Source organism: Typopeltis vanoorti, chromosome 1, assembly GCF_054136105.1.
Source record: "Typopeltis vanoorti isolate ZY-2024b chromosome 1, IOZ_Tvanoo_1.0, whole genome shotgun sequence".
NCBI lineage: Eukaryota > Metazoa > Arthropoda > Arachnida > Uropygi > Thelyphonidae > Typopeltis > Typopeltis vanoorti.
The window spans coordinates 37,515,470-37,529,766 of record NC_143549.1 but is presented as its reverse complement, the minus strand read 5'-3'; positions in this window follow the sequence as shown (position 1 = coordinate 37,529,766).

Genomic DNA, 14,297 nt, shown 5'->3' with positions numbered 1-14,297 from the left:
TGTTTATATCACCGAAATGAAGCCTATTGGCTCTTTATATTTAAGTAACTTAATGGGTGCACCTCTTTGACAACTCGTATCGCAGAGTATATAAGTTCTTTTCGCTATACCCTTTGGTATTAATTTGGTCTAGCTACTCACTGATGAAGCCTCAATAAAGGCTGAAACCGGTGAGATTGCTAATATGAGTTCGCTCTCTTAAGGAATTTGCCTTAAGGGAGCAATTTGAGTCTCCGGGGAAAGAGTTTTCCGGCACGGCCCGGTGAGGGGCTTTGTCGGTGAATGCTTTTCTTCGGAATATGAGCGGTTCTGCTCTGTGGTGGTGGTGGTGGTGGTGGTGGGTGGAAGGCCATCACTGAGTGGAGCCAACGCTGAGATGGACGGTCTTTCTCCCACTATTGAGTGGTCTAGGGATCGTCCGAATTTTTAGAGACGGCTTTACTTACACAAAAGGCTCAAACCGGTAAGATTACAAATATGAGTTCGCTCTCTTAAGGTTTTTGCCTTAAGGGAGCAATTTGAGTCTCCGAGAAAAATGTTTTCTGGCACGGCCCGGTGAGCACCTGAGCGGCTTTGTCGGTGAATGCTTTTCTTCGGAACATGAGCGGTTCTGCTCTGTGGTGGTGGTGATGGTGGGTGGAAGGCCATCACTGAGTGGAGCCAACTCTGAGATGGACGGTCTTTCTCCCACTATTGAGTGGTCTAGGGATCGTCCGAATTTTTAGAGACGGCTTTACTTATTCATAAGGCTGAAACCCGTCTGGGTAGTGACCTCCCACGTAATGTAATAACAGCATACATTTCCTAGGAAATGTGTTTGACATTATGGAAAATACCAAAAATAGCGATCAGAACTTTACCACCTTTGCTGCGAGTTGCCCGAGTTTGTACTACGTACTTGGACTACTTGCATTAGCTCACGCTAGTAGTGCCAATACTTTTATAGTTTTTTATACTATATTCGGCATGAAACTCTCTGATTACAATCTTTTGGTTTCTTATTCGGTTTTAAAACAATGTGGGATTTAAAACCCCTTAATTTAAATAATTTAAATAATGTTTAAATCGCCGAAATGAAGCCTATTGGCTCTTTATATTTAAGAAATTATTATCATTAGTAGTAGTAGTAGTAGTATCCATTCACAACAACGCAAATGTCGCTTAAATAATTATGCAACATGACATTGATCAAATCACTAACTAGTTAACCGAAAACGGGATATATATAAACCCTGAAAAAACAAAGCTAATGATATCCAAAAACTCCCAAACCATGCCAATAGAAATGAAATACCTCACTATCCGACATTAATCCTCCTATACACAAAGCACTGAACCTAAAATCACAACGATCACACAGGTGAAAACAACACGCTATCTCGGACTTCACTTCGATGCTGATCAAAGTTGGAATAGCCATACAAACTACCTACACACCAAGTTTAGGATAATAGCAAGCAAACTATACCGATAAAAAAAATTGCCCCAAAACACATAAAAATACTAATCTATAAAGCATTATGTGCAAATATTTTAAGATACGCAATCACATCACATGCATTCAGCGCAGACTACAGACTTAACAGGTTACAATGATTGCAAGATAAAATAGTAAAACTGATATTCTGGGAACAACTCACACTTATGCAGGCAGCACGGACAAAACACAAAATATTTAAAGTGAAACACTTATGCCATTACACAGTCATGTTAAAACATTACTACAGCCCAATCTATAGAGTAACCAGAACAACGTATCAGATAACAAGACCACAGTCAACAAACAACATAACATATAAGTCTACATCACAACGGCAAAGCCACCTGAAACTTCTGTGTACCAGACATGATAAACAAACTGCCATTCGATGACAGAAACTTAGGGACATCCAGAGAGCTGAAACAGGCGCTATATAAATATTATAGCGAGAGTGAAAAGTAGAGAAATTCCTGTTACCCTCTCTCTCTCTCTCTCCCTCCTTCACACACACACACACACACACACACACACACACACACACACACACACACACACACACACACACACACACACACACACACACACACACACACACACACACACACACACACACACACGCACGCACGCGCACGCGCACACACGCGCACGCACACACACACACACGCACGCACGCACGCACGCACACGCGCACAGCACACACACACACACGCACACACACACACACACACACACACACACACACACACACACACACACACACACACACACACACACACTATGACAAATCCCGCTCAAAAAATACTACCAGCACAAGGACACAAACAAACACACCATGTCCAAATCCAACCCCACTTGCAAAAAAAAAAGTAAAACTGTGTAATAGCAGTTGAAGAGTCCCAAGCACATACTAACAAACAGTAAAATCAACACCTGGCTTACAACGGTATAGAAATATAACCACGAAACTACTATCATCTATTATCTTCCTCAGATAAGCTCTGTAAAGCTTCGAGGAAGAAATCAAGAAAGCCTCCCAAAGAAACAGAAGAAACAATTGTTATTTAATTATTATTATTATTATTATTATTATTATTATTATTATTATTATTATTATTATTATTATTAATTGTGTATATGTATATAAGCTGTATAAAAAAAATCACTGTGTTCTACATTTTGAACAGAACAGAAAGTGTAATAGTACGCTTTATTGTTTGTATGTAAATACCCTGTATTATGATAAATAAAATGTTATTACAGTTAAGAAAAAATTATTGAAATTAAACATATTAATATATTATTCACATGAATGATCATATTATGTATGTATACGATCATATTTTGTCAAATTATGAAAAGAAAAAAAACCTTGAAATTTTAACATGCAATGTTACAGTTTTACATTGCAATATTAACTTTAACAATAGTACACGTAAATTATGGTGATATTATAATTGTAACTAATAACACAAGAATTATTCTGTTATAGCATTGCACATTATACAAATTATAATTAGAAATTGCCCTTGAATCACAAGAAAGAAAATGTAGTATCATTGCTTAAATTCTATATCATATGTATGCAGTTTATCAGACAAAACTAAAGTATTATTATTATTAAAACATTTATTATTAGTAGTAAAATATTTATTATTATTATTATTATTATTAATATTATTATTATTATTATTATTATTATTATAAAAAATATTATTATTAATATTATTATTATTATTATTATTATTATTATAAACCTCCAGGGATTCAGTACTCATTGAGGGAGACCTGTACTACACACACACACACACACCAGCTATCTCACCTATTCTTGAACTCATTCACGTTAATTGCGCTCACAACTTCCAATGGCAATCCATTCCAATCACGCGCCAACATATGAGAGAAAAATCTAACCCTCACCTTCTTCTTAGCGGCATTCATTCTCATCTTCCAAGGATAACTCCTCTCATCCTTTACCCTCTCTCCATAAACTGAAAAATTCCATCAGTTGAAATCCTGTATGATCCTTTGAGAAGTTCGTAAGTCTCAATCATATCACCTCTCTTTCTCTTGTTTGCCAGTGTCTTCAGTCTACAAATTCTCAATCTGTCTTCATAATCAGTATTCCACAATCCTGATATCATTTTTAACACTCTCCTTTGTATTCTCTCCAATATATCAGAATCACAAAGGAAACCACAAAAATAATTGCAATGGTGAAACGAACGTTCACATGTAAAGAGAAGGATGTCATTTTGCCTCTTTACAAAGTCTTGATAAGATTTCACTTGGACTATTGTGCGCAGGTCTGGTCTCCTGTTTCCATCGGAAATGATTGCGAGGACTGACGAGATTTGAAAGGGGTTAGTTGTGATAGGATGCCATGCGGGCCAATTTGTTCACCTAACTTGTTAGTAAGTTGGGCCATCCTAGGTTAGTAATCATTAATATCATACCAAGATGAAGGTGAACTGCAAGTGCCGTCGGAAGGGATTACTCACCACCCTCGCTGAATGTGACCGCTGGATGCTATGAAGGATAATGTAATAACCGCAATTCGTTGGCCCACACGTTGAATGCGGGGCTCGTGACGTTGAGATACTAGAGTGAGTAACTCCAACTACGAAATTTGGAGATGGCGATGTTATGGTGGGTGAGGTCAAGGGACATCCTTCTCACAACAGTCTAGGACTTCATTACATGCCTCCATAAAGAATAGTCCGAAATTTCCATTGATCGCTATCAGGTACGCTTGTGAAAAGTGCTGTACGACCACAGATGCGACACCCCTCGACACTTCTGCGCATGGCAGAAGAAGCGAATCCATTCTGAAAATAGGGTAATCAATGGGTTTTGTGGGATGAGTATTTATTATTATACGTCGAAAAAGTAGCTTTTCTTTTATGAAAATTTTAGTTTTTAAAATGGTAACTATTTGTCTTGTACAATAGTTGGAGAATTTTACGTGTAAAGCAAGTGATTTCGCTTGTTGGCCACGAATTCGTGCATCGTTTTATTCCTTTCTCCCCTTCAACATGAACTGACTCTTCTTGGAATATTGCCAGCTACGGCTCTCTCTTCTGTGTTTGGACAGTATGTCTCGTAGGATGGATGCAGTCATCGGAGCGAAAAGAGGTCCTACATCTTGTAAATCTGGTCGCCATGGCTGTTTGTTCGTAACATTATTATATCCGTTGACATTTTTTCCAAGTAGTATACGGATATTATAGTGTATACAATATATATATATATATATATATATATATATATATATATATATATATATATATATATATATATATGTATATATATATTCATCCACTGATATATATATATATATATATATATATATCAGTGGATGAAAAACCAGAATGAAAATGGGAAATAAGATCATTTAGATTTTTAAATTAGATTCAGAAGTGTCACCTCGTTACTCGTTTTGTTGTTGATTATTTTCCTTCAGTGACTATTAATAAATGAAACGTAAATCTGAAGATTTTTCTTACAATCGAGATTTATACGGGTAACAAAAGAAGTTATAATATGAATGTTGTTGCGCCTCTTTCAATTTTTAACAGTACAGTCATTGCTAATGTATTAAATTAAATTTCGTTATTAGTTCAATTTTGCTGCGTGATACATCCTGATCCTATGAGCATCGCATCGGGCAGTAGCTGAATCAGGGTGGCTCGCCGTGTGTTCTCCTGCATGCATTAAAATTTCTCGACTTATTTTTGAGATATTTCTTTCATATATGAATGAAAATGCTAAAAATTTTAGAGAAGTTTGTTGCTTCCTACATTTTCTTTAATTATCAATAAATTCTTATATAATCACTCCTATCTTATGATGCATTTATCGGCTGCACTTTAATTAGTATATACGCTAATGTGTTTTTCAGTCCAATGTGAGTATTTTGAGAAATGGAAACACTCGAATTCGTGACGAAAGCTCTTAAATCCCATTATGAGACCCGCTAACTCATCCTGCCTTCTATTCTGCCGTAAGACGTAACTATTCTGCCTTTGGTTGGTGACAGTGATTAAGTTTATGAATGTTCCATTCAGAAAAGGTTACATGCTGGACTACAAAGCAGGAAATTATGACCAACTGAGGAGTATGCTGAGTTCAGTGGAATAGGATTGGTTGCTGTATGGAAAGGATATCGACAGTGCATGAGAAGCATTTAAACAATACTTAAATGATGAGATATCAGAATGAGTCCCTAGGGTTCGAAGAATAAATACAGCAAGAGTCAAATGGACGTGTAATCTTATTAAACAAGAGATTCCTAAGAAAAGCATTATGTGAAAGGAGTGCAGTGTGCATAAGGATGATGTCCGTTATCAAAGTTATAAGCAGCAGGCTAGAATATTCACAACCGTTGTACGGAAAGCAAAGTATGAGTATGAAAAGAAACCAGCATTGCGTGCTAAAGACAACCCACAATAATTCTATCGACATGCTGCAAGTAAAAGTAAAAGAAAGAATGAACATGAAAGAATAACTCTTCTAAATTCAGATGGCGTGAGGGTTACAGATGCAGAAGAGGTTGTTCAACTAATGAGTGCCCATTTTGTTAAAAGCTATCGACCAGGTGTACGCAACATTCAGTTCACTGCTACCTCTTCACTGGATGATGACACTTAGGTTTATGAAGACGATGTATTAGTGCTGTTGCACAAACTGTTAGATTTTTCTCTCATTTTATACACATTGATATCCATCAGTGTGTATAAAAAGTATTCAGCTGAATTGACTATTGTTTTGACCAGTCTGTTTAACATGAGTCTCAGAATCTTCCCTGTTCTGAAGACCTTGTGCAAATTCCATTGCACAAGGTCGGTGCAAAGAATAATGTATCCAACCATCCACTAATTAATATCTCAGGAGTGGTAGTGAAGATTTTTTGGAAAAATTGATTAGGACTCGCATTCAGAAAGGGGTTGACAGTGAATCTCTACTTAGGGAAGGTCATGTTTTAGCAACTTGCTCACATTCTATAACAATGTTACCATTGAAGTAGTTAAGGGGAATCGACACACCATGACACTTGTGGATTATGACAGAATACAGCATGGTAGACTGTTGCATAAACTGGAGAGTATGAGTTTAGATTATAGAATATTAACGTGAATAAAAGGATGGCTGACTGACAGACATCAAAAGTGGTATATCGGGGATGTGAGTCTAAAAAATTTAAGGTAACTAGTGGTGTATCACAAGGATCAGTGCTTGTTCCACTGTTATTCAATCTATACATTAATGATATTGGGAAGGATCTGACAAGCGACATACAGCTATTTGCTAATTAAATAGAAGAACATGATGCAGTGATAGGTAGGTTATCAAGAATATTGCTGATATGCAGTACTTGCAGAATGATTTGAATAGGCTGAAATTGTTGAAATGGGAAAATGGATGTCAGGTAAATGTCAGTAAATGTAAAATTATTCACATCAGCGTGATAAGATCGAATGTCATATTATATTGGTGAGATTATGCTAGGAGAAACTGATGAGGCTAGAGATCTTGGAGAATTAGTAGATAGGAAGATGAAGTTCAGGGAGCTTCGCATTCCTCCAATTCATACCCGCGACAAAGATGTGACTCGTTACATGGCACGAGACATGTGTGAATCAAATATGTACTTTTTAACAGTAAAAGCCTCTAACTGAGTGTTGACTATCAAAATAATGAGAAAAAAAGGATGTGTATTAATAGTACGGATGAGGGTATGGGAAACACTCATCCGTACTATTAATACACATCCTTTCAATGGGAAGATTATTATTAAAAAATATCGCAATTCGATGCGTTTACACAGTCGCTTTAGACGAAGAAAATCCATGAAATTAGTAATACTCTGAAACTGACTAATACTTTCTCACCATTGATTCCTGTTTACTGAGTAGGAATTTCCGTACAGGGAACAATGATTGTGATGGACTGCAACAGGAGGGGGAGTGGAAGAGCCAGTTCACGACAGGAACGGAATGCTCTGGCATACTATCTTGCTAAAAATGAAGCCATCGAATTCAGCAATTTCTGACTCTTTAACGACAGAAACAAAACTGGAAATCGTCATAGTTGATGATTTTCATAAGAAAAAAAAAAGGAGCAACTGTCTTGGAGGATTTCATAGATCTAATGAACGCTGCTTAGATGAAAACATTGCCAAGGTGGTCCTTATTGATCTGTCAGAAGCACTTGTTACACTAAAACATATGAAACCCTTCTAGCAATGTTAAGACATATTGGAATATGTGAAACTGTAAACAAATTTAAAAATTATCTGAAACAGGAAAAAATAACAGGCATCAAATCATCTCATAATAGAGAGTTACCAGTAATAAGTACAACGGTCACCATTACACATGCTGAAACCATACGATACCTTGGAATTCAGCTTGATGCAGAGTTAAATTGGAACAGCCCATAACACCTGCGCAAAGTAAACTCCAGATAATAGCAAGCGAGCTATATAGACTGAAGGATTTAGCTCATTTATACATGTACACATACACTTCATCTCGTCTTCCTTTTCCCTCTTTTACCTTACGGTGTCGAGGGTTTATTAATCATCGGACCTCAAACCGTTCACAGGATAAGGTGGTCAGCCCTATGCCCCGGTGTAGCCTATATCCTGTAGTGTTGAGTTCTCAAGGCTAGTTTGCCTGCTTTGCATGATGAAAAACCCCAGGATAAACAGGGGGAAAACCCTACTGTCCACGCACAAGACCAGCTAACTTGGCTATGGCTGCGTCACAGCGGGAATCGAACTAAGACACTCCTTACCCAGGCATATTTTTGCGAAGCGCACAGCCACCTGGCTAACTGCGCTTACACACACACACGCACGCACGCACGCACACACACACACACACACACACACACACACACTTATAAACAAGAAATTATGTGAAATTATATTAAGATATACTCTAACAACTATGCATTCTGTGCAGACTGTAAACTCTATGCAGATTAATATCTCTTCAGTAAAATTGATAAATCTGATCTTCCGGGAGCAAAAAGATGATGCAATGATACAAACACATTAACTATTAACAACTAACACAGTGCTAAAGCTTTATACGAATTAGAGAAATATAACAAGGCTTGTACAAATAGAGTGGGAATGCGAGAATGAGTCGTAGATCTTTATCGAAGTTCCACATAGATGTGGAACTTTATTGAATAATAATAATAATAATAATAATAATAATAAGCATAGATCTTTATATTTTTATATACGCAATCACTAAAAAACTTTTTATAAAGAAAACTTTCAACATATAAACATTACGAAAACAAATGCAAACAGCTATTCTTTGAAAAGGTTGAGCAACATGCTTATGCGTAACAGCAACACACATTGTTGCAGTCTCTTTTTTGTTTGGATGAAAGATTAACATTCCAATCAACAGATGTGTGATTACTACTAACAATATGATCTTCTGACTGATGTCATAGTCTGGATATTATTGGGTTGCGTACACTTTGAAGGGTTTGCTCACAATTGAATCAGTTGATGGCGAAAGGTTCGAGCTGGTGATTGGGTGTAGAGTGAAATCATAGTTGACCATCGAATGACCTTTTGGCTTCGCTATGCACTTTGACCCAGAACATCGGAACACCTTATTGGGTAACCGTTTAAGGACCGTTAGGGATGTGGCGAGGGGGTCGGTCCTTAAGTGGCTTGGAACGCTTGTTGGTGTGGAGTGGGAATGGCGGGAAAAGCTACACTCACCGAGGTCAGCCGATGCATCATCGAGTTCGAATCCAGTCATCGACTCGCGTTTTAATTCCACTGACCGAGTTAGTCGGTCTCAGTCAGTGGGTGTGAGGTTTTCCTCTGGGCGCTCCAGTTTTCCCTCACGAACAAGAAAATCGACCCAAGAACACACACTATTTACAAACAGTTACACCTATCAGATGTAATTCTTTTTGTTAAATAAATCCAATTATTTCATTAGATTATCACTTGTGTGTGTTGTGTCTAATTTCTTTTAAGTGCAATTTACACTTTTGTTTAATATTAGAAAAATGTAATCCTCTTTTTTTTTAAAAAAATACCATGAACATTAGTATTCGTAGTTTAAGCCAGAAGGGAAAAAACGACTTTCAGTTAAATGAAATTGCGAATTTCTTCTGTCGGTATAAAAGATGGGTATGTACGTCTGTCAACGGTAATTTTTTCAGCTGGTTTTCTTAATATGCTTCTTAAAGATTTATTTATTTATTTATTTTTATTATTTATTTGTAAGCTTCCTATAATAGTACAAAATGTTGAACAATCATATGTGTAACCTAAGAGCAACAGCTCATCCAGGTTACGATATGCATAAAGTTACAAAAATTTATGTAATTCATTTTCATTATATACACATATGTACATTCATATAATATACATATTACATATTATTATAATATAATTACATAATAAAATCGCAGTTAAAATAAAATTTCATCATACAGAGAAAGTTGCAGAACAATTAATTAGAAACAAAATAAAACAAAGCAGTTAAATAGCATTTAAATTTTTACCTTTCACCCATCAGACTGGATCTTTGAATACAAATATGCTAAAAACCAATAATTTATACAATTATTTTGAACAGAGCTTCCTCATTTCTGTGGGAAAATAAATATTCTTTGATTAGAGTTATGTATTTCTTTGGGTTTCATTTCTTATTTTTAAACGTAATGTGTTGAATACCTTTGGCGCTAAATAAGTAAATGTTTGTGCATTGCTTCTTTATTTGCTTTTGGAACTGAATATTTTAGGTCCTTATGTCTACTAAGGAAAGTATCTCGTTAGATATTTACGTATTCGTTGTCGTTTTTATGAATAATAATACCCTATAGACGTATAAATATCTAAGGGATAGTATGTTTAGTATGGTGTATTTATTATACATTGCAGTATCCCTATATTTGTTTCTAGTTAAGATTTTAATCACTTTATTCTGAGTCGAGAATAAAGGTTTCAGCGTAGTGCGATAGATTCCTCCCCAACGTAATATATCATATTGTAGTGTGCTTTGACCCCAGGCAGAATATAATATTTTTAGCATATTTAAATTGAAGAATCTGTTTAGACAGTAAAGTCTGTTTAACAAATCCTTACTTTATTTACGACATCGGTAATATACGGTTTCCAGCTTAAATTACTATCAATTTTTAATCCCAAGTAAGTTGAATTTGAATTTGTCATGCAATTCCAATCATGCAAAATTAATTGTGCAGTGAAGTTCATTTCGGCTGTTGTATTTCGCAAGTTAAAATTTACATATTTAGTTTTTGGGACATTCAGGCTGTGTGTGTTTGACTGGAACCAATTTGTTACTTTCAAAAGATCCGCATTCACGATGGTTTTAATTTTTTCGGCTGTGTCTGTAGAGAAAATTAGTACTGTATCATCTGCAAATGTATTTATTTTACTGTTTAGTTTAAGATTGCAGAAGTCATTGATATAAATATTAAATAAAATTGGTTCCATGATAAATCCTTGTGGTACACTGCAGTCTACTGTTTTGGAGCTGCTATAGCTGTTGTTTATTTTTACAATTTGTGATCTGGCATTTAAGTAATTTTTAAACCAGTTTAGGACAGTACCTCGTATTCTTATGACTTCTATTTTTTTTTATTAAAATTTCATGTGATACAGAGTCAAAAGCTTTGTGTATATCTAGAAATACTGCTAATGTTAGTTTTTGTTCGTTAATGGAGTTATAAACTGTGTTTGTGAAATTCAGTAGAGCATGTTCTGTGCTAAACTTTTGCCTGAACCCAAACTGATTCTTTGAAAAGAAGTTGTTTTTGTCCAAACATTTCACTGGTCTAATTTTTACCAATTCCTCTAATATTTTCGAAAAGACCGATAGAAGGGAGATCGGTCTGTAATTTTTCAAGTTATTTTTGTTTCCCTTTTTGTAAATAGGTACAACCACGGCTTTCTTAAAATCTGATGGAAACGTGCCTGTCATCAATTATAAGTTAAAAATGTGCATTAGGGGTTCTATGATGCAGATTTGGCATTCTTTCACAATCTTTGTGTTAATACCATCATATCCTGAAGTTTTGGTTGTTTTCAGGCTAGCTATAACATTTCTGATTTCGTTTTCACAAGTGGGGAAAAAATATATGGAGTTATCAAGTCTCTTGAGAGTGCAATTATGAGGGGTGGGTTTAGCATTTTTCAGAATGCTTTCACTGACTGTGGAAAAATAGTTATTGAATTCTTCAGCTAATCCTCTGTCTCCATTTTCTCTATTCCTATTGATATCTTTAAGTGTGGGGAGGTTTTGTTTGTGTGTATCTTGACCGATTAATTTATTCACAAACTTCCATTGTTTTCTGTGGTTGTCTTAGCATTTTAGGAATTCATTTCTGTAGGACTTGTTTTTACTTTCTTTTAATTTATGATGTATCAGATTCCTATAGTACCTGAAACTGTGTTCATAATATTGATTGTGCAGGTATTTGTTAAACATTTTATACACTTTATCTCTAATTTTTATGTAGTATATGATTTCCTGTGTAATCCAGGGCTTTGTTTCTTTCATTTTATCTATTATTTTAACTTTAATCGAGTCTTGTATTTTATTGTTCAATATTGCAATAAATTTATGATATGAGGTATCAATATTTGTTTCTGTCATTATGTCTTCCCAGGAGACAGTGCGTAAGTTACGTTTCCTTACTCTGGAGTCAATTGTTGTGTAGGGAATGTTTTTGGTTGTATTATCTTTTTGCTGAACTGCAAATGCACTTTAATACCGATTGGAAAGTGATCTGTGAGAGGTTGGTGCAGAACTGCTGCTTAGGTTTTGTTTCCACTTAATGTTCTCCCGAATACATGATCTAGACACGTTCTACCACCAATGAATTCTCTCATGGGGACATTAATATATTGTTCGAGTCCATGCATGGCAAATAGATCTAGATAATCTTGAGAGGATCGGCTATTCCTCAGCAAGTCAATATTCATATCCCCAATTATGAGAACATTGTCACTTCTGATCTCATCTAGACTACACTCGAGTTCTTGTATAAAGTTGGACTCTCTGTAACAATGCGACCTATATACAGCCATTATATATATATATATTATGATGTTCTAAATATAAATTGACATTTTCAGCAGTTTTCATTTTTATGTTAGTAATGTTATTAAGAGATATGGAATTTCGGATAAAGATAATTACTCCTTCGGATTTGTTATAATTTCTACATTGATAATAATTTGTAAATCTGCTTAATTGGTAGAAATCAATTTTTTCGTCTTTGGCCGAGATTGCTGTTAATATCAGAACAGCTAGACGATAATTTAAATTGTCTAGTAATAATTCAATGTGCTCTAATTTATCTCGAATACTTCTTATATTTATATGCAAACTTTTCAAGGTACTTACAGTGTCTGTGGATAAAAAGTTTCTTAAATCTACTGAATCATGACAAATTACACATTTATGAAAAGGGACATCACAGATTTTATTCTCATCTGTCATTGTTGTTCGTAATTAGTTATTACTCTCGCTGTTTTCTGGGAGTTTAGATAAGTCTTCTTCGCATCTGATTCGCCATCTCTTCTCGTGAAAGGTTTGTCCTGTTTGACCCAGAGATATTTGTAGTTGACTTCTTCTTTACATTTCTTCGCAATAAATAGTAGGTGTTTTAGGTTTCCAGTCAAGTGCTCGTTTAAATATATTTTACTATCATTAAAACTGTCACATATATCAGTTGTACTTAGTCTATATTTGATTCTTTTGTTTCCGTCCAGCCATTTGTCTCTGATCGTTTTACTTTTAAATTTTAAAATGATAGGCATTGGTCTGTTTTTCTCCCCATTAGGAACAAGATGTATAGCCTCAATATCATCTTCATTTTAGCTGATTTTGATTTTACATGCAATTTTCTTCCCTATTTCATACACATTTTCACGTGGCTCATGAGGAACACCAATAATTTCTAGGTTTGAGCTAATTGCCTGTTGATTCAAGTCATCCATAGTTTCATGAATTATTTTCAGCTCCCTACGCAGCTCCACATCTGCGTTTTCTAGTTCATAGTTCTTTGTTTTAAGTTCCTTAACTTCTTGTGTTAGGCCAGCAATGATACCCATAAAATCATCTATTGTGTGTAAGGTATATTTAGTCGAACTTCTTAAGTCGTTGATGTCTTTTTATAATTATTTTATTAATACCATTAAATCCGTTATACATATATTGTCTGCGTTACTAATCTCTGGAATGCACGGGTCATCACCCCTGGGAGAAGTTGCCGGTCTTTGTTGTTCTCCGAATTTGCAAGAAGCACATTTCCAATTTTGTTTCCTTTTTTTGGCGAGCTTTTTAAATTGGCTTTCGCTGAGATCAGCACAATAAAAGTTATAACTACTTTTTCACTTATCTGCACACTTCATAATAGATATAACATCAATACATGTCTCTTCACAAACTTTGCAGCGGATTCCCATTATGTTAGAGTTTAGTGCTTAATGTTAAGCCTATTTGTTCTAGGTATTCACCTTGTATACTAGCCCAATGGCGACCGTTGAACAACAGCTGATTGGATAAGCAATTTTTAAACTACTTGCAGAGGTTAACTTTCATAGAGTTGAGCATTACATTACCACATTAATGACTTCATTTATTCTAGGAATGTCTGATCACACATATACCATCAATATAATTGAACTTCTGCACAAACTAATAATGTAAACAGAAGAACTGAAAATTTTCCGACAAATAAATCAACAAATTGCCCTCTTGTTACAAACAGTACATAATAATGTTTGTAACAAGATTAA